At 39.1% G+C, this 21,910-nt stretch overlaps 1 long non-coding RNA gene across 1 annotated transcript in view; it reads left to right on the forward strand.

Moving 5' to 3' along the window:
- The window catches only part of LOC126100305 (uncharacterized), a 43,332-nt gene extending 21,837 nt beyond the window's left edge, over positions 1-21,495 (forward strand). The window contains exon 3 of the long non-coding RNA XR_007522148.1: positions 20,615-21,495. This is a non-coding gene — a long non-coding RNA (uncharacterized LOC126100305). The remainder of the gene's footprint in view (positions 1-20,614) is intronic.
- The last annotated feature ends 415 nt before the right edge of the window (positions 21,496-21,910 follow it).

Below are 21,910 nucleotides of genomic sequence, written 5' to 3' on the forward strand. Positions count from 1 at the left end.
TTGATTTATTTCCCCAAAATCACATTCCACTTCTTTACAAGGTGACTGACTTGGAATTTTGCAGCCCCTCTTCTTTACGGGATAGTCGGCTGCTGGAAAATCTCTTGACGTCTTCTCCATCGAATAGAGCTAGGTACAGGAACTTTTAAGCCTCTTTCTATTTATAAAATGAGTAGATATACAAACTTTCCTTTTCATCAGTTAACGATGTATTTGACTTTCATGCACAATGTTTGTTTCACATAACAATAGTCAATGACACAATAAGCACAGAGCAGCATAAAAACTCCATGGTTCTTCCTTACACACACACACACACACACACACAAACACACACACACACATACACACACACACACACACTAAAATGTCTATAGATTGTCACGTCTACTTTCTTCCTGTGACTAATTTTAAACTGGCACACACATGCATATGACGCGCAGTAGGTAGGATTTTACCACCCAACATTCGTATCTAGAATATCGTGTGTTTGAGACGTTAGAAGACTGAGGGGTTCTAGAATTTACACAGAAATTCTCGAATCACTACATATCCCCCCTCAGATAGAACATGCAATATTTTATATATAATCATTACACAAATAATATCACTCATAATAACACTTCATATTTTAACAGTATACAGTTTTTTACTTATATTTATGTACATATCCCCTCCTTTCCATAACAATTCTCTGTCCTCTCTGGAACAATCTTTTGCTTATTGTTTCTGTATTCTTTTCTTATTTTACTTTGTTATTAAGACATGAGCATTTACTCATGGTTTCAGTCAACTTTACTACTATTGAGGAATTGTGAGGACGCTTTTTCTGTTCTTTATTTCCTTTTTCAATCGAAAAATGACACATGGGTAATCTATTTTCTGTTCTTATCTTTTTGTACTACCTTTTTCCTAGTGTGTATTATTTTCGTTAATTGTAGCTTGGAGCTGGCCGCTCTGGTCACAGGTTCGAATCCTGCCTCGCGCATGGATGTGTGTGATGTCCTTAGGTTAGTTAGGTTTAAATAGTTCAAGTTCTAGGGAACTGATGACCTCAGATGTTAAGTCCCATAGTGCTCAGAGCCATTTGAACCATTTTGTGGCTTGGAGGAACTCTGGACGAAATGAAAGTGTTCTTTTGACACTAATTTACTTCCACGAAACATAATAATGCTAGTTGTTCACAGAATTTACACTTTCCAGGATAATTCCTATAAAATTTGACTTTTGTCATGATACTGTCCCCTTCTTTTAGGACCAGCACCTATTCCTTGCTTGTGGGTTGACCTTATGATAGCAGTTCCTCTTTCTATTCTGGTAGGTATGCCCCTTACAAAACATCTCTATTTTTTAGGCCACAGATCGTCCTATCTCCATGTAGGTACGCCTGCCCTTTATACTTAGTGAATGCCGGGTACGCCCCCCTTATCCATTCTGAGTAGAATTCACGGTTCATTACCTTAATATACATTTCTATGTATACCATAATTAAGTATCTTTGGGTGAAGGTATAAATCTATTTTAAGCTTCGCATTCATTCTTTAATATATCATTCACTCCCTAGAGTCCTCCTCTACTTATCAACTTCTATACTTTCAATAGATATTATGTCTATATATACTACTGACATCTCCCTATCCTTCAGTTCATCAGTTTTTATTGCACTGATGTTGCTCATGCCTTTTTCTTATTTATCCATCACTCATTACTATTTTATAACTGTTTGTTATGTATGGGCACCTCTCCTTATGTATATTCGGTGTAGAACCGTCATAACTCCCCATATATGTGTGAAATTCCCTATGTACACACCTTTTCCCCTACAACACCTGGCAGTTCTCACATCATGACAGGCTTTGTCTTATTGACTTTAATGTTTGTATAGAAGTGTAGATTTGTCTATATGTGGATGTGTGTTCATGTAGTCTGATTCTTCAGCGTTCTTATCTAAAGATAAGATGTAGGTTATTCGTAGCCACGGAAATAAGGAAGGACTTCGGCGATAGAAGTTTATGAGTATGGAAAGAGGGAAAAGATAGACAGGTCCTCAAGATGATAAGTAAAAAAGGAAGAAATAGATGTGGTTGCTAGGATCAAAGAAGAGAAAAAAGATAGCCCCAAAGACAGGAAAACCTCCCCACCCCCCTTCCTGAGGATCCCTACCTCTCAGGTACTCGAATGAGATGCTGGAGGAGGTTTGGTGTTAAATTGTCTCCTACAGAATGGACTTGTTCCACTTTCACCCTCGAGGTCCCCGAAAGAAATCCTAGCCACCCTATGGAAATGGAAAATGAAGAAGAATAAGGCACACTTGGTTGTGAGGGTTGTTTGAAAGGTGTGATGTGTGTTTTATGCTATCATGATTTATCTGTTCTTGTAAATCAAGCTTTTAGCCACAATACCCACCCCTTTCAAAATTTATACAACCCCTCCCATCTAGATCACATTTCATAAAAGGCATAAAATACTCTATACAAAATAGAAAATCTATACACTATGGTATAACAGTTGTTCAGCTAGTTACATCATATTATATTTTCCACAAATATAATGCTCTATTCAATTTATTTCGTCTAGAAATCACATTTTTTTCCTTCTGTGATTATCGTAAGTTCTCTAAGTTGTTCTCTATTTTATGATCATATTCAGTTTTTTTAAGCAATAAGATTATAGGATAGTTTTAGAATTTAAAGGAATTTGATGCAGGGAAAACTATTCGGTAGAAACACTGAAAACAACTTGGGATCTGACGGTAGTCACTCCCGTTAACTCAGAATGTTAATGTCCCTGGGGGATAGATGACTCTCCCCGGGTCCCATGGATCTGATATTAACTTTTCTTGTGCACTGGCAGACCAGTAATTTCCTTTAAATTTCTTTTGAAAGTCCTCCCAAGAAGAAAAATTCTCAATATTTACTGTACTCCATTCTAAGGCTTCCCCTAAAAGGTACCCCACAGCAAATTCGGTCTTCTTGGAATCTTCCCAATTTTTTGGTAAAGCGTGATTAAATCTGTTTAAGAAATGGGCCGGGTGTACATTTCCATCTGGCCTAAATTTAGGGAACTGTCTAGATAACCCTGAATTAGCTCCCCATTGTCAATCAGTCACAGCTTCACTAGTTAATACAACATTAGGTGAAGTTACCCTTTTTTCTACTTTGTCTTCTACTTTGTCTTCTACTTTGTCCACAGTTCTCTATACTCTTCCTGGCAGAAGAAGGAAAAGGCAATACGTTCACAGATGTTATTCCCTCAGTAATTTCTCGATCTATAAATTTCCCCAAATTGTTCCTCCAAACTAATTGCATTTTTAATATCAGAGTTAGTTACTTTCTCTTTGAAATGTCTTTCTACATTGTCTACCCGTGTACTGACACCTGTAATTTGTGACTGAACAATTGGCGTTAACTCAATCTGCTTATCTACACTCTCTTGCAAAGTATACAACCCACGTCTTACATAATTATACTTAATATTGTACACGTTTTCAAAAGAGCCTAACTTCTCAATAAGTTCGGATTCTACATTATTACATTTGTTCTCAATGCTAAGGTCTAACCTTTTTGACAAATCCTGAAAGGTATCATTCTGTTTCTGACGAAGGTCGGTAAACATATGATTTATATGAGTAGTCAAAGAGTTTGTCAACTCATTTCTTAGGTCTGCTTTTAAATTCTCTACTTCAGTACTTATTGCATCGAACTCAGTCTTCAAAGCGCCCATGCCCTTGCGCAGATTACTATTCTTCACTTTGAGAGTCGACCTTGGGACTCGACAAACCCAAATTTGTTGTTTGAATATTTAGTGTTTCCCTGAGCATTTAATGCTTCACTCTGGGTATTTAATTGCGAATCTAATGTATTTAACTTAAGACTTTGAGCATTTAATTGAGAATTTACCAACCCTAGGGTCGCACTCTGAGCATTGATTAATTTTATCAACTCAGCCCAGTCAGGCACTTTCTTGCTAACTTTCATGGCCAGTTCTTAAGTGTCCTCAACTTGTTGTATATTCTCCATACTTCTATATGCTTTAGCTCTAGTAAGCATTTAAAACTAACTTAAAATATGATGATGACACAATAAAAGTTCACTCGACACTATCTTGTACCACTTCGTACTAAAGTAATGAAGTTTTGTTTCACACTAACCCGGCGTAGAATTCTCGTAGAGTAGGTGAGCGGATGTGGAGGCAGGTCAGCGCTGGTGAACAGCAGCTGGTGCTGGTGGCGTCGGATGTACGTTGGTTTCAGCGTCTGCATCCCCTCGACGTGTGTGAAAGCTGTATACTCCCCGCACTGTATCTTTTTGGTTGAAGCGTTCTATGCGTATTTCTTCTTAATCAAATACATTGAAATCATCTTTGCTGTTTTATAATTGTGAATTTTTCATGTCTTCACCATTTTTCATTCGAATTTTGCTCCATTAGACACTTGAACATATTCCAGTGTCTCAGAGTAAATCCCTTGTCATATTATGTTCAGTTGCTATGGCAACATGCAACAGATTCTTTTCTCATTTTTGACTGAAAATTCATGTTTTTTCGGACCTTTCACACAGGTCACCACATTCTAACATTTTGTGACATCTTAAAGTGTGTGTGTGTTATACTGATTTATTTCCACAAAACCACATTCCACTTCTTTACAAGGTGACTGACTTGGAATTTTGCAGCCCCTCTTCTTTACGGGATAGTCGGCTGCTGGAAAATCTCTTGACGTCTTCTCCATCGAATAGAGCTAGGTACAGGAACTTTTAAGCCACTTTCTACTTATAAAATGAGTAGACATACGAACTTTCCTTTTCGTCAGTTAACGATGTATTTGACTTTCATGCACAACGTAATTCACGCTTTCAACATACATTTGCAACTTTCTGTACGTACCTCATACCGTCAAACATTAGAAGCAAAATGAGTTACAGTTAAAAGAAAATTGGCTTGACTAACCATGACTTTCTCAAAATGAATCCAAAAATACGTCTTGCCTCTACCAAGGCTGAGTCAAGAGTCTACAAGACTACTGTTTCAACTGTTCTTGTTTCACATAACAATAGTCAACGACATAATAACCACAGAGTGGCATAAAAACTCCATGGTTCTTTCTTACACACACACTAAACCTCTATGGATTGTCTGACAAGTACTTGTCGGTGCCGTTCAACCACTGCGTCTACTTTCTTCACGCAACTGATTTTAAACCTGCACACACAAACATATGATGTGCAGTAGGTAGGATTTTACCATCCCACACTCGTATCTAGAATATTGTGTGTTCGAGATGGTAGAAGGCTGAGTGATTCTAGAATTTACACAGAAATTCAGCCTCTGATGGTATTACCTTAATGTCAGTGATGTTCCTATTCATCTCACTGTCAGACAGGAAGTAGTCAACTATCGACTTTCTCTTAAGACTGTACCAGGTAATCTTGTGGCTCTCTCCCTTTTCCTGAACCAAGAGTTCCCAACCAGCAAGCCATTCCTTTGACAGAACTCCAATAGTCTTTCACCTTCCTCATTTCGGCAGCCCCAACCCTCTGGTCCAAGCACACTTTTGCAGCCTTGTCTTTCTCTTCCAACGTGTGCGTTTAAATCCCAGGGTATTAGGCAGGGTAATAGAAATTAAACCAAAATAGCTACAGGGGCCTACTGGGCCTAATCACCCACTGTAGTGAGGTCCAGGAGTGAACGCAGGACCAGAATAGAAAGAAAGAAGGTACCAGTAATCCTAGACTGATAACCAACAACCAAGAGGATGCTAATGTAAACCTGCCAATGAGCAATGGGGCAATACTGAATGGGAAAAGTGTGGGACCAGTGGGTAGTAGTAACTGAGGGTCCAAATATGTGAGAAAGGTCAACCTACATGAAGAAAGGATGCTTAGAGAGTAATTTTGTGAAGAACCTGATGGCATTGGGTTGGGGTTATTGATTAAGCCTGTCTTTAGTAGACAGACTGCCCAGAAAAGAGTGGATTTTATTTTGGATTCTGCTTGTGAGGCAGGGATGATAAATCACTCATTGTTTAACGAAATCAATCAAGAGGGAAGTTATCCCACACTGCCGGTGTAAAGAGTGGACATTATTGGTATAACTAGACTCAAAAGTAAGCCAGTGCAGTAGGAGACCATGGTAGACTTTTCTTAAGGTAATGTTACCTTCTTTCAAAGTTTTTTTGGCAGTGGAAAATTTAGTAAATGTGCCTATATTAGTATGTTTAGATTGGGTGGGGGAGCATCAGCTAGTACTGGATTTCAAGCACAAGAAATTTCAGGTAAGAACCAAAGAATCAGAGAAGTTTGTGCATAAATTCCATGGACCACGGGAGTTGATGAAATGACTGCACTGGAAGTCTGTATGGCCGAGACATTCTAAAATGGAAAAAATGAAAGGGTTGTAATGTGTAGATCACGTCTGGGAATGTTAGGTGTCACATGCTTGGGTAAAGATGAGACAAGGAGGTCCTGAACAAGAGTATCGTATATTCCATGTGCACAATAAGCATTAAATTGTGAGGTAGAGAGAGAACATGAAGGCAGTAAAGCCTCAGACAAGTGTTGTCACATTATTTTTTCAAAAATTTTTGGGGCGAGCCACACACTTGCTGAGGGGAATAAGAGGACGACGAGAGAACATGGAAACAGCAGCTGGTTTCTGTAATAGTGCATTGCAGTCGACTTATAAAAGGATAGATCAAGTATTCGTCAATCCTTTTACATCAGTGGTGGAAAAAACTTACATCATATAAGCTAAAGCACTGTCTAATAAAACAGTAATGAAATAAACTTTCATTACATCATACTGTTGCCACGGACAGATGTTACCGCACAATTACAACCCACTCGAAGCATTAAACAGTGTAGCTGCATCAGATCCCACCCATCTGGTTATTCGATTACTCATTATCTCATAGACAACCACCTCATTATGGACAGGGCCCTCCAGTGATCTCCCTGAGGAGGATATCCAACATCTCTGTAAATCAGTCCCAAGCTGAAGAACTGCTTGCATAAGGGCGAAAGGTGGACCAACACGTTATTGACTTGCTCAATTTGTGAAGCTCTTTCTCTTGAATAAATCCTCCATTTTCTCTGAAATTATAAATGTTTGTTTGTCTGTACATGTACATCACATCTGCCGATTTCTGCCCCATTCGGATAATTCCTTCTTGTTGCATCATTAATTTTTTTCGTAGAGTGTATTATTATTTGTACAAATATAAATGAAAAAATATGCACACACACACATCATAAAGCCTTGAAGAGCAGACATTCAGTGGTAACCTTATATTTCATGCATTTCCGGTACATAATGGATGTACATGCACTTCTCATCATGTTTGTGAAACATACTAAGTGTAGCAGATTTGCAAATTTACATACCTCTGACTCATTGGGTATGTACTCAGGATCCTAGTCAGAGACAACAGGATCACTAAGTACGTCTTCTTCATTTTCTTGTAACTCTTGGAAAACGTAGATGGATCCTTCTTAGCACCAGTCCTTTTACCTGTCACTTGCCATTATGTTCCCATGGCAGACAGCCACTGGCATTTACCATGAAGCGTCACCCTAGCTTCTGTTGAGTGAATGAGAACTTTTTCCTGATGTATAATATTCTACTGTTCAATTATCCTGTAACTCAAAATACACAGCATTAGCACTTACTGTTGTGTTCACCCGAGCAATTCAGTTATTTTCTGAGTATGGTGACAACATTAAATTCCCGGCCACCTACTGTCATTCTGAATGGGATTACTGATCTCCTAATAAATCTCTCCATCATTATTTAATAGATGTGTGTTGTAAATACTAAGCAGGAATAGCAGAAGTAAATGCTGTTACTTGCAAAACTGTTCACACCGTGTTATTTGTAGTACCAGCCATAAAGCCATTACAGATCATAGCTTAACTACTCGCCATTGGCAAGTTAATTATCAAACAGAACATGGAATCAAATTGTTCGAGGATGGCAAAGAAAATCAGCTGAATCATTTTTGAGGAATGACCCAGCATTAGTATTAAATGACTGATGGGAACAGTCGAGAACCTAAATCTGGGCAGTCAGGCAGGGACTTGAACCCCACTCCTCCCTATGCAGGTCTAGCTTATTGGTCAACATGTCCGAGTTATGGAGGTTGGATAAGGAATACGTTTTTCCTGTAGAGGTTCCTGTAAAAAGTTACTACGTAGCCACTGTGCAAGTGGTAATGAACAACAGTAACTTTCCTTGTTATAAATTACTAGTTTGCAGGATGTCAGATGAGGTTAATAAATGTACAAGAAAATGAAGCAGAATAATTTTGTTTCTTGACACATGCCTACTTTCTCCAGTGGTGTTGCCACTGCCAGGAGTGAGAGGCGTCTGATACCACAGGCAAAAAAAGCGATGAAATGTTATTTGTATGGTCAGAAAAGACAGTGCTTTTGCATGGAAGATGCCTCTACCACAATGTCAGGATATAAAAATACACATATCAGAATAAAAGTACAATCTTTCATGAACCTCCCTCACAACCTTTTGCATTTAGTTTCCACTCTGGCAATTTACATTTTGTAAAATTTGACGTTCTCTGTGTGACATGCAAAGAGATAAATACTGTATTTACTCGAATCTAAGCCGCACTTAAATCAAAGCCACATCTGATAAATGAGACTCGAAGTCAAGGGGGGGAGGGATCGCACCTGAAATTTGAGACTCAAAATTCAAGGGGAGAGGAAACTTTTAGACTGCACCTCCAAATCGAAACAGAGTTGGTCCACTGTAACATGAGACAAAAGTTTAGGACGAATGGATGAAGATACAGCTACAGTAGTTTGGTTCCAGTCGTAAGCTTAGCAGTTAAGCTTTACCAGGTAACCATTGCTATGTGTCAGGCGCTCCGTCCGTATTTATACAGGTACCCTTCCTTTTTGACGTGCTTCGTCTGGTTTGAATCAATTGCTTATTTTGCTTTGACCTGATATGTGCCGTTATCTCTGTTATAGATGTTTACGTCACTCTAAGCTGAAAATGCATTATAGTACTGTCATGCATTGTTTGTCGCATTCTGATAATGAGTGTTTACGACCTGTCGCCGCTCGCGGCATGGCTTGCTTTTGTGTGCGCTACCGCCGCTTACAATAATAAAAAAAAAAGAGGAATTGTCTCAGTAGTGGAACAATGTCAAGAGACTGCTATTTGTTGTTACTTACACTGCTTATTTCTTTGATAATGATCAACAAGAACCAAATAATAGACTGCATGTGATAGATGATGTTCTGAACGAGACTTTAGCAAAAATTTTTCTCCGTTCGAAAATCTTTGCAGGCGCCTCTTTAGTACATTACATTCTGCACAGAAATTAGTCATCTTAGATTTAAAAACCAAGTCAGTTCCCGTGCTTCATTTCTGACTGTATCACTATTCAGCATAAGAATAATACGATTATAAACATGACTTGATATGTATATACTTCCGCATTTGCTGTTGTCTCACTCTAGTTTCCTAGTTTATTAAGCAGATAGGATTTAAATGAGATAGCAGCAAACACGAAAGAATACATGGCATAATGTTTACATTCGTATTATTCTTATGGTGAAGAGAACACTGGATGTGATTCAAGATTCATAAAAGTTCCTATTAGCAACCATCTCTTGCCACAGGTAGGAAAAAATTCAGAACGTAGAGTTGGCCATATTGACACACATCCCAATCTTGCCAGTCGGATTTTCGTAGTAGATTTTTAGTGATGACTTCAAATAAATAGTGTGTGTTGTAGTCTTCAGTTCGTAGACTGGTTTGATGCAGCTCTCCACGCTTTTCTATCCTCCACAATGCAGAGTAGCAACACTTATAAAATAAGAATGAAATAGAAATTAAACTCTGAAATTTAAAACAAAATTTTATTATGTTTGCAATACATCTTGTACGAAATGTTTAAAATATCAGTCATGATTCTGAATCACTATCACTCGATTCTTTGTTGCTCATTTATTCATACAGAGCGTCGTCCTCCATACCATCTAGTGTACTGGATATCGAACATTTTTTAAATGCTTGTTGCACAGTCTGATTTGGAACACCCTTCCATGCATCATAAATCCATTGGCACATCTGCGACAAACTTGCTCGTTTTATGCATTCTGTTAGTGACAGTTGCCTGTCGCTTTTCGAAAGCCAGTCTGTGCATATGCGTTTAAGCTTGTCCTTAAATGGTTTATTCAAACAGACGTCAAGTGGTTGCAGAATTGACGTCATCCCGCCTGGAATTACTGCCAAGTCCGTTTTGCTTTCCCCAATTTTCGTTTTACTGCAGGTGTTGTATGGTCTGCGTATGCATCTAATACCAACAGATTGCGTAAACTAAGCATTGTGCCAGGACGATTCCACACACGCCTAATCCATTCCAGCACCATGTCCTCCGAAAACCATCCAGTTCCATTTGCTTGTACAATTACAGTTTTTGGAAACACTTCCGATTTTGGTAAAGTCTTTTGCTTGAAAACTATGAATGTGGGTAATTTATGTCCATCTGCTGTGCAAGCAAGCATGACGGACATCTGCTGTTTTTCACCACTGATGTAAGAACACTTATGTCTTTCTTTCCTTTGGTGTGTCAAAATATACTGGAGTTTGGTCAGCATCTGACCAAGAAGGTATTGCTTTTCTGTGCACCGCCTAATCATGAAGCACTGAAATTCCACAAGTTTTTCTTCATAATTTTTCGGCAGCTTCTGTGCAACTAAAGTTCGCCTCCGAAGTGAAAAATCCCAGCGTTTCATAAACAGATCAATCCAGCTGCGACTAGCCTTAAAATTTTCGTCTTTTTGCTCTCTAGCAATTTCATGTACCTTAATTTTTAAAATTTCGTCGTTCACAGGCAGGAATTTCTGACGCTGTTCCTTAACAAATTCATTTAAAAGCACTTCTAGTGCATGATATTGGCCACACTTTGTCCCACTAAATGCTTTCCTGCTACTTGAACATTCAAATAATTTGTCTCTCTGCAGTCGCCATTGCCTGACATTGCTCTGATCAATCCTGTATCGCAGACCTGCAGCACGATTAGAACTTTATTCCTTAAAAGAAATAACTCCCCCCTCAAATTTGGTAGTATAATGAAAGTTGTTCATTGTGGTTCACTAACACCAACAAGCACTTCACAAAATTCCACAGAGCAATAGGTGCTGCTATGTGAAATCTTAATGAGCCCCAGTGTATTAACTCATGCAACAATCCTAAAGCCTTAAGCATTGTTGGTATTTTTGTGTAAAGAAATTTATTTTTGTTGCTACGAATATTTGAAAGGCTGCTACATTCGAAGTTGAACAATAAGGAATTTCTATTTACTTCGTTGGATAATGTATGAGAATGCAGTTGTCAAAACTCGGGGCGGAGAAAAAAGGTCGTCTTCTACCTTTTTTCTTAATTTATTTACTGACGCAGAGGTTTTGGTACCAGTATTTATCTATGTGCCTGCAAAGCATGCCTGTGTAGCGCTACATTTATTTGACGGCAGAAGTTAGTTGTGGCGGCACCTACCAACATTTTTCAGAACTTCCGCTTTCTGTGAACTCGATTAGATGCTTGTGGTAGAGTATGGTTGCAACTTTGGTCTTCTTGACGTTGGGGATGAAAAAAGGAGAATTATAAACTTCAATGAAAATCAGCCTGAAAGGTGGGCAGTTTTTGTTGAGATGAAAGTTTTGTCAGATGACTCATCATAATCTTATTTTAACTGTTCTCATTACGTGTTTAATCTGCAACATAATCCACAAGCTGTTCACTGTACTGAGTTTAAAAAATTTTGCAGATTGTGGGCATCACATTAGGTGTTGAAATTTTTCTAGGTGGGCTCCATAATTGGGTTTAATACTTAATGATTCACATTTTTTTCTGTTGTCATGTGTTTTTTGTCAAACCAGTGGTTTCTGATGGTCAACTTCAGTTTATTGGGGGAGTTTTAGGAAAGTGTGTTGCATCTGAAAAGGAGACTGCATATAGAACACTAGTGCAATCCTTTCTTGAATACTGCTTTGGTGTTTGCTGTCCCCACCAGCTCAGATTAAAGAAAGACACTGAAGAAATTCAGAGGCAGACTGCTAGATTTTTTTACTATTGTGTTTGATCAACACATAAGTGTTCATAGGTACTTCGGAAACTCAAATGGGAATCCCTGGAGGGAAGGCAACATTCTTCTCAAGGAAAAAATTCAGAGAACCACCATTTGAATCTGATCGCAGATGATTCTGTTGCCACCAGCATACGAGGTGCGACAATAAGGTAATGAGACTGATTTTCTTTGCGAGATGTGGCAACCCTGCAGCCTTCACGATATCTTTGACCTTCATCTGTAAGCTGCTTCTAGTCCATGCGGCACATCGATGCAACTGCTCAGTCATGAGTTGTGCTGTAATAAGTTAACACATGTTTGTATCTCTCGTCACGGAAATGGAACCTCATAATATTGCACAATGGTATGCCATATCTTTTTGCGTTAAATTGGGTCAAAACGTGATGAAAACTTAGGGTAAGCTTCAGAAGGCTTTTGAAGAGGATGTTATGTCAAGAGCTCAAGTTTTTCATTGACATAAAATGTTTAGTGAAGGCAGAACGAATGTTGAAGATGAAGACCGCAGTGGACGACCATCAACCTCACGTACGGATGGCAACTTGGCCAGGGTGCGTGAACTCGTATGATCTGATTGAATATTATCTGTGAAAATGATTGCAGAAGAACTGAACATCAATTGAGAAACAGTTCATCTAATAATAACTGAAGATCTTGGTATGAGAAAGATTTGTGACAAAATTGTCCCCAAAAATCTCACACTACAACAGCGAGAAACATGGAAAAGTGTGGCAGCCAATTTGTTGGAGCAAGCGGAAATCAATCCTGAATTGTGCCTCCTGGACAAACAGTTAACCAATATTACAACAAATAAATTTTAGAAAGACTTCGAAAAGGGGTTCTTCGTGTCTGTGCCAACATTGCTGATAACTGGAGTCCGCATCATGATAATGCGCCATCCCATACTGCTCTATCAGTATAGCAATTTTTAACCTCAAAACAAATTCCAATACTACCACAGCCACCTTATTCACCAGATATCACTCCGCGCGACTTTTTTCTTTTTCCAAGAGTCAAAACGGCAGGCAAGGGACACCATTTTCAAACAACACAAAATGTCCAAAAAGCTGTGACAAGGATCTTGGAGGATATTACAGAAGATGAATTCCAAAAATGTTACCATCAATGGCAGAAGCACTGGAAAAAGTATGTGCAATCAGAAGGGAACTACTTTGAAGCAGACAGCACTAAACTGGACTAAAACAGGAAGCAACAATTTTTTTTTTTTTTTTTTTACATCAGCCTCATTACTTTATTGCCCCACCTCGTACATTTCACGTTACTTAACATAAGAGAAATTAGGGCTCATGTGGAGGCATATAAATATTTTTCCCTCACCCTGTTTGTGAGTGGAATAGGGAAGGACATGACTATTAGTGGTCAAACATACCCTCTGCCATGCACCATATGGTGGTTTGCAGTGTGCAGATGTAGATGTAGGTATAATGATATTTCATGCTCTGGCACTCTGTTCTTTCAAGTTTGTGAGCAGCATGCCAATGGAATTTCTAACAGTATTCGTATATTTCAAGCTGAGTATCTATGTAACTTTACACAGAAAATTATCCGATGGTTGGATACTGGCAAATTCCAATTGTATTAATATGAAAATAACTGTTAACCACAGTTTAAATCCACAAGTTCAAATATATTAATAATCTATAGTAGGAATAGGTTACGAAATACTCTTTTTGTTTTTCAAATTCTGGGAATTCTCAGATTCCTACTTGATGTATCCCAGCAACTTGTTAAATGACTTTTGATCCTTTTGATCCATAGACAGGTATACATTTCTGTAGGGACATTATTTTTACTTGTAGTATCATAGTGATTAATGTCACAGTTCATCCTAAATTCACTGTTATTGCTAGCAAAAATGCCTCTAGGGATAAAATGTATTGGCACAGAAGTATGAGAATCCCTAGGTCCCTGAAGAGGCTTCTGCTACCATTCATTCCTGTACCAGTGATCCCACTGAGAAGGAAAAAACTTTATAGATGAGGAACAAACTGAGGTATACATTAACGAAAGATGCAAATCACAGATACTTGGTCTCCATACTGTACTAACACTAAGTGCTCACTGTAGTGCCTAATGCTTTATATGCTTGTTGTTGTTGTTGTTGTTGTTGTTGTCTTCAGTCCTGAGACTGTTTTGATGCAGCTCTCCATGCTACTCTATCCTGTGCAAGCTTCTTCATCTCCCAGTACCTACTGCAACCTACATCCTTCTGAATCTGCTTAGTGTATTCATCTCTTGGTCTCCCCCTACGATTTTTACCCTCCACGCTGCCTTCCAATACTAAATTGGTGATCCCTTGATGCCTCAGAACATGTCCTACCAATCGATCCCTTCTTCTGGTCAAGTTGTGCCACAAACTTCTCTTCTCCCCAATCCTATTCAATACTTCCTCATTAGTTCTGTGATCTACCCATCTAATCTTCAGCATTCTTCTGTAGCACCACATTTCAAAAGCTTCTATTCTCTTCTTGTCCAAACTATTTACCGTCCATGTTTCACTTCCATACATGGCTACACTCCATACAAATACTTTCAGAAATGACTTCCTGACACTTAAATCTATACTCGATGTTAACAAATTGCTCTTCTTGAGAAACGCTTTCCTTGCCATTGCCAGTCTACATTTTATATCCTCTCTACTTCGACCATCATCAGTTATTTTGCTCCCCAAATAGCAAAACTCCTTTACTACTTTAAGTGTCTCATTTCCTAATCTAATACCCTCAGCATCACCCAACTTATGCTTATCCCAGCTAAATGTAATCAATTAAATTATGAAGAAATCTGCTGCTTTGTTGAAAGTTGTGATCTTCTCGTCTGTACTAAATAGCTGCTTTGTATCTCCTAGTGGTAGCATAATATTAACTTGATGATACTGGTATTTTTTAAAGGTCATATTTGGCTACATATTGAATTACTTGTTTCTGTTTCCAGTACATTACTACTTGTGATGCAGTTTTATGGTGAACACAGCTACTTCTCATTCAGTTAACAGAACTTTTCAATCCTCAAATCTAGATATTCAGATGATATGTAACAAGAGTGGTTAATGACGTATGTTTTTAATTCCTTTTGAATTATCAAGGATTCCAAATCTCTTGCTTCATATTTGATTGAGTAGATCACAGTTCATCTGAAACTGATTTTTATTGTCAATTGACATAAACCATTAAGGAGTAAATGTACTGGGACATGAGTGTAAGAATTCAAAGATCCTTATAACTGTCTCTGCAAAATGTATGATTACCTAAACACTTCATTTACTTTAGGTGCTCTGCCCCAGAAGATGATCTTATAACATAAGTGAGAATGAAAACATGCAAAATAAAACAGAACTCTCGTCTGCAATTCAATGAGAGATGCTTCTAAGGGAAGAACATGCTAAACCAAGCTTCTTGGTTAGTTTACAAGTGTTGACTCCACTTTAATGCAGTACCCAATAGTCCGACAAAGAATTTCGCTGTGGGTGTTTCATTTAGGATATTTTCACTAATAGTGCTAATTCTGGTGCTAACATAACAATTTCGCTTGTTTCAAATTGGAAGGTAGTATTTCTGGGATTAAGAATTAGATGGCTAATTGTAAGCATGTTAACTATAAACATGTTCACCTATCATTTAACAAGTAACGACTTAAGTGTGATGTCGCAAGTTCAATCTTTAGTAAGGCTTATTTCCAAAAGTTATGTCAGGAAAAATATTAGCTGCTAATGACTCACCTTGTGCATCAGGAGGGCAACAGAAAATGTGTGCCCTGGAGGTGCAGAGTTCAACCTTGTATGGGATGTATGTATTACATTTTACAAAATGGACATAGTTGACATTTAGGGAATGTTTAAAATAAACCGTTAGCTTGCACCATGAACACCAAATGAAAATTGATGCACCACAATGATCACAAAGGTTTGCACCCTCAAGATTGAAAGTGAACTTCTTTGGAGTTACAGACCGTGCAGGACATCCACTCTTAAAGAATGCATATGGAGAATCATATTGGTGTAACAGGCTGATGAGAACTGATGAAATGTGATGGCATGCAGCCAAATGTGAAACAGTCTGTCATGGAACTTATCACGAAACTGGCTATCCTTTAAGGCATATATGATCATATGGTTTACAGACATAGAAAGAAACAAATGTTCATATGCTGAATTTGTCCGGTGATTCCAGGTGGTATGAAGTGCAATGTCACACATTTCGCAAGAGGGATAGTTTGCTCTAAAGTAGTATCATTTATATGCAGACCAGGAATTGAGTAAAAGTAAGTTTCTTGACCAACTGTTGGGCAAAAGCAGTACCCGTATCATAGTTGTAGTACTCTTGCGCACATTTTCTCACTTTCTGCACTTGCAAGATCAAGCGCACGAGAGAGAATCATAGTGGGCAGAGCAACTCCAACTTCTCGCAACACAGTAAATAATTTTGCAGCCAATTTGCCATCCAAATTAAGTCAGCATAACTTTATATGAATTCATTAAGGCACTGATGTTAGTTGATCTTGATACAACTCTCTTGGCACCTCTAATTTCCAGGATTTGTTTCATTTTCATTTCCTCTTCAAATGCTGACTGGTTGGAGATGAAAACAAATTTCTTCTGGATGAGGTATCGAATATATTGCTTGCCCCTACTTATAACTCCCGAGGAGATCACGAATGTAAAATTAGAGAGATGTGAGTACGCACGAAGGCGTGGCACGTAAAGTGCCCTCTGCCACACACTGTTGGGTGGCTTGCGGAGTATAAATATAGATGTAGATGTTCTTCCTGAACAATTGGATAGGTTTGTTTATCTCATCTACAAATTGTCAGGCTGATTCTGCAGTTTGATTTGCATCATCAAGTTGATGCTTTATTAGACATTTATTTATCTTACGTCTTCAAATTCTGTATCAATGTTTGAAGTTATGCAAACATCCAGTGTGTCCCTTGAAATCACTTTAATCTGTGTCGTGCATGATTTGATGTGCATAACATACTAGGTCACTATCATGGACATCCTGTAAATTATATTGAGCATCCTTGAAATGCACGGAAAGCAGTTTTTATATGAAGTAAGTCTTCTCCTCTGTTGAATATCTGTAGTTTTCATTATGTGCTACACATTCATATTGCTGTAGCCTTGTTCAAAATCTGTTCATAATTGTTTTTTTACTATGCTGTGGATGATCTTCCCTGTATGTAATTTTGTTTAGTACCCGCTCCTTGGACAATGATTGCCCTTTACTGTGTTCCACTGGAGGCGGGATTTGTGGCTCCTTGCCCAACAAGAACGATGAACTATATGGCTCAACACCTGTTTCAATATCACTTTCACTTGTTAAGCACATTTTGTCAACATTGTACTCCTCATTTACATTGTCTGCCCATTCAAACATACAGGGTGTTACAAAAAGATACAACCAAACTTTCAGGAAACATTCCTCACACACAAATAAAGAAAATATGTTATGTGGACATGTGTCCGGAAATGCTTAATATCCATGTTAGAGCTCATTTTAGTTTCGTCAGTATATACTGTACTTCCTCAATTCACCGCCAGTTGGCCCAATTGAAGGAAGGTAATGTTGACTTCGGTGCTTGTGTTGACATGCGACTCATTGCTCTACAGTACTAGCATCAAGCACATCAGTACGTAGTATCAACAGTTTAGTGTTCATCACGAACGTGGTTTTGCAGTCAGTGCAGTGTTTACAAATGCGGAGTTGGCAGATGCCCATTTGATGTATGGATTAGCATGGGGCAATAGCTGTGGCGCGGTACGTTTGTATTGAGACAGATTTCCAGAACGAAGGTGTCCCAACAGGAAGACGTTCGAAGCAATTGATCGGCGTCTTAGGGAGCACGGAACATTCCAGCCTATGACTCGCGACTGGGGAAGACCTAGAACGACGAGGACACCTGCAATAGACGAGGCCATTCTTCGTGCAGTTGACGATAACCCTAATGTCAGCGTCAGAGAAGTTGCTGCTGTAAAAGGTAATGTTGACCATGTCACTGTATGGAGAGTGCTAAGGGAGAACCTTGTTTCCGTACCATGTACAGCGTCTGCAGGCACTATCAGCAGCTGATTGGCCTCCACGGGTACACTTCTGCGAATGGTTCATCCAACAATGTGTCAATCCTCATTTCAGTGCAAATGTTCTCTTTACGGATGAGGCTTCATTCCAACGTGATCAAATTGTAAATTTTCACAATCAACATGTGTGGGCTGACGAGAATCCGCATGCAATTGTGCAATCATGTCATCAACACAGATTTTCTGTGAACGTATGGGCAGGCATTGTTGGTGATGTCTTGATTGGGCCCCATGTTCTTCCACCTACGCTGAATGGAACACGTTATCATGATTTCATACGGGATACTCTACCTGTGCTGCTAGAACATGTGCCTTTACAAGTACGACGCAACATGTGGTTCATGCACGATGGAACTCCTGCACATTACAGTCGAAGTGTTCGTACACTTCTCAACAACAGATTCGGTGACTGATGGATTGGTAGAGGTGGACCAATTCCATGGCCTCCACGCTCTCCTGACCTCAACCGTATTGACTTTCATTTATGGGGGCATTTGAAAGCTCTTGTCTACGCAACCCCGGTACCAAATCTAGAGACTCTTCATGCTCATATTGTGGACGGCTGTGATACAATACGCCATTCTCCAGGCTGCATCAGCGCATCAGGGATTCCATGCGACGGAGGGTGGATGCGTGTATCCTCGCTAACGGAGGACATTTTGAACATTTCCTGTAACAAAGTGTTTGAAGGCACACTGGTACTTTCTGTTGCTGTGTGTTTCCATTCCATGATTAATGTGATTTGAAGAGAAGTAATAAAATGAGCTCTAACATGGAAAGCAAGCGTTTCCGGACACATGTCCACATAACATATTTTCTTTATTTGTGTGTGAGGAATGTTTCCTGAAAGTTTGGCCGTACCTTTTTGTAACACCCTGTATAAGACACCACACATTCCACTGACTCATCATGCAGGAGCACTAATATTTCATCTGTCACTTCTTTCTCACTATGTGAAATTCCTTTGGTTCCTTTCTGATGAAATGTCAACTTCAGCAACTGTTGTTGTAGATACAGTGCAATGTTTGCTTTGGCTATCGTTGCCATTGCTCTACATTGTATCAACACCACTAAGACTGTAGTACTGTTGCGAGTTACTCGTTGACTAAGCAGTCTAACTACTCTTCGCAGCCTCATGTTGTGCTCACCATTGGATACCTCCAGTCCCACCCCCTGTTGCCAATAGCAGTCAACACTGTTGTTGCATGGCAGACAATATGTGGCGTGTCGAATACCGTAAACATCATTGGCCTTTTGCGACCTCGCACCCAAGGGGTTCCTTGTACGCTATGTCTACGAAGTTTGAGTTTAGAACCGTTGTCAGTGTACTTGTTTCATCAACAAAGATTACAAGACAATTCAAAAACTTCAAAGTTATTGAAAGATCAATTGTATAGGTTAGAACAAACATGAGATGTCATATTTTACATTCCCCCACTCTGAGGTTTGTTCCATGTCTGTGACGCATTCTGACAAAGAGGCTTCATCCGTTCAACAGGGATGCTATTAATGTCGTGACACTTTGCCAACTAGAAGTCTGTGGTCCATGGAATCATAGGCTTTGACAAGGTTACAAAATATTCCAACAGTATCATTTTTTATGTTTAGCTCTGCTGAGCTGTTGTTTGTGAGGTCTTGCATTGCTTTCTTTGCAGAAAGCCAAACTGAGAGGCAGTTAACAAATTCTGCTCAGATTTCAAAAACTTTTGGAAAGAGTGGAAGGACTGACACAGGTCTGTACTTAGAGTGGTCTACGTATCTCCAGTTTTGTAGATGGGTGTTGCCATAGTACATTTAATAAGATTTTAAAATCAAATAATTGAAAATCCACAATGGAGCAACGTAAATATTATGAAAAGGATAGTTGCTTCTCACTATATAGCCGAAATGCTGAGTTGCAGGTAGGCGTAACAAAACACTGCCAAACATAACTTTTGCCCAAAACAGCCCTTCATCATACACACAGGCTTATGCAAATACCACACACACACACACACAAACACACACACACACACACACACACACACACACACACACACACACAAAACCACAGTCCCTGGCTGCCAAAATTTTATTGGTTTTCAGTCGAGCTTTTGATAGCTGTATCTGCTATTGTCTTGTGGAAAAAAAAAACTGGTTCCCAGGACTGGCACAATGATAGGCACAACAGCAGGGTTTGCAACTTTCCAGAGAGGGCCAAAGTGGTGCATGTGCAGGAAGACGAGTTGGGCGGTTTGTAGCAGCTCTAGGCGTGCCACAGGACTGGATGACATCAGGTGCCACATTGGAAACTGTCACTCTCACATCCTGTTCACAAGAACGTGGTCCTGAAAATGTTAGTACACTGTGCCTTGGTTATTTCGGATGATTATCTGCAGTCTGAAGGGAGATATTGCTAACACTTTCAGGTGCCACCAATGAAGGATGGCTCATGACTTGGTAGAAGAGGCCAAGCTATCTGCATTCCTTCTGTACCATGGGCTAACAACCAGCGAGATTAGATGTTGCTGCAGGTGCAGGGACTGAGACTAGTGTTCTGGTCTGCTTCCAAGAGGGTAAGTTATGTTCATTAAAGACTCTGTAGGTCTTTGAGTGCCCAGTATGTATGGTGTGCTCCTGTTAACGCGGCAGCGTGTACGTAGGCTAAACTACTCTCTCTCTGTTCCAGGGTTTTGTGCTGTGGAAGTGTGACTCAGTAAACAGAGAGAGCTTGAGAATTCAAGTGTGGCTGAATATTCCTTGGAGAATGGACACACAATAAAATTTGAAGAGACTATATTCTTCGCTCATACATCATCACCAATCATCACTTCAGCCCTTGGCTGGCTGTAGCTGATATGAGCTTCTCAACTTGCCTTCCACTCAAGTGTTACTTTGGCCCTCCCTGGAGGGTTCCAGATGCTGCTGTCATGATTGTGTAGGTGGAACACTGTGCCAGCACTGGCAGTCAGTGGTTTCCTTACTCCTGATGGCAGCTTGAAAACTGAGAAGATTTTACTAAGGCATGCCACTGTGAAAGGCTCCAAGGATACACAGAATGTTTAAGTCTGCCAGGAAGTATGCCCTGAGACACTGATTGATTACAAAGACAGCTTAATGCTAATCTTATCAAGTCAGCACAATATTTTAATATTCTGATAGAAAACCCATCATAGCCAGCATAATTATTACTATTTTGAGAACTGATGAATTTTGTTATCTCCTTAGGAGTCATAATTTTGAAACTATTGTTTGATATTCATTTGTGTAGCATGCCAAAGTAAATTTAATGCATGTATATTTGGTTGTTTATTGGGCCACTGCCAGGAATTAATCATTGATTTCACTGGCCATCTAAGCATTATCACTTCTGCCGGAACTATTTTCTGCATATTCGATTCTATTTGGATGGTTTTCTTGTTTGTTTCTTGTATAATAATATTTCATAATTGTCTTTGCCTACACTGGGATTATTGTTTTTAGAGCAGGTAGTGTGACAAGATAATGAAACTTTCACTATATTGTACTTCCCACTTACACAAATACAGGTAAGACAACATTAAAATAATTAAATATTTATTCAAAAGATTATATGCGAATTTATATGCTTTTTTTATTGGTATGATACAATATTGTATACTGCATAAACGTTTTTCTGTTTCATGTCTAGTGTACGAGCAACATGGCATGCTAACAGTGGACTCTTCATTGCAACAGCCGAAAAT

The sequence above is a fragment of the Schistocerca cancellata genome, chromosome 9 (genome assembly GCF_023864275.1).
Source record: "Schistocerca cancellata isolate TAMUIC-IGC-003103 chromosome 9, iqSchCanc2.1, whole genome shotgun sequence".
In the NCBI taxonomy this organism is placed as follows: Eukaryota; Metazoa; Arthropoda; class Insecta; order Orthoptera; family Acrididae; genus Schistocerca; species Schistocerca cancellata.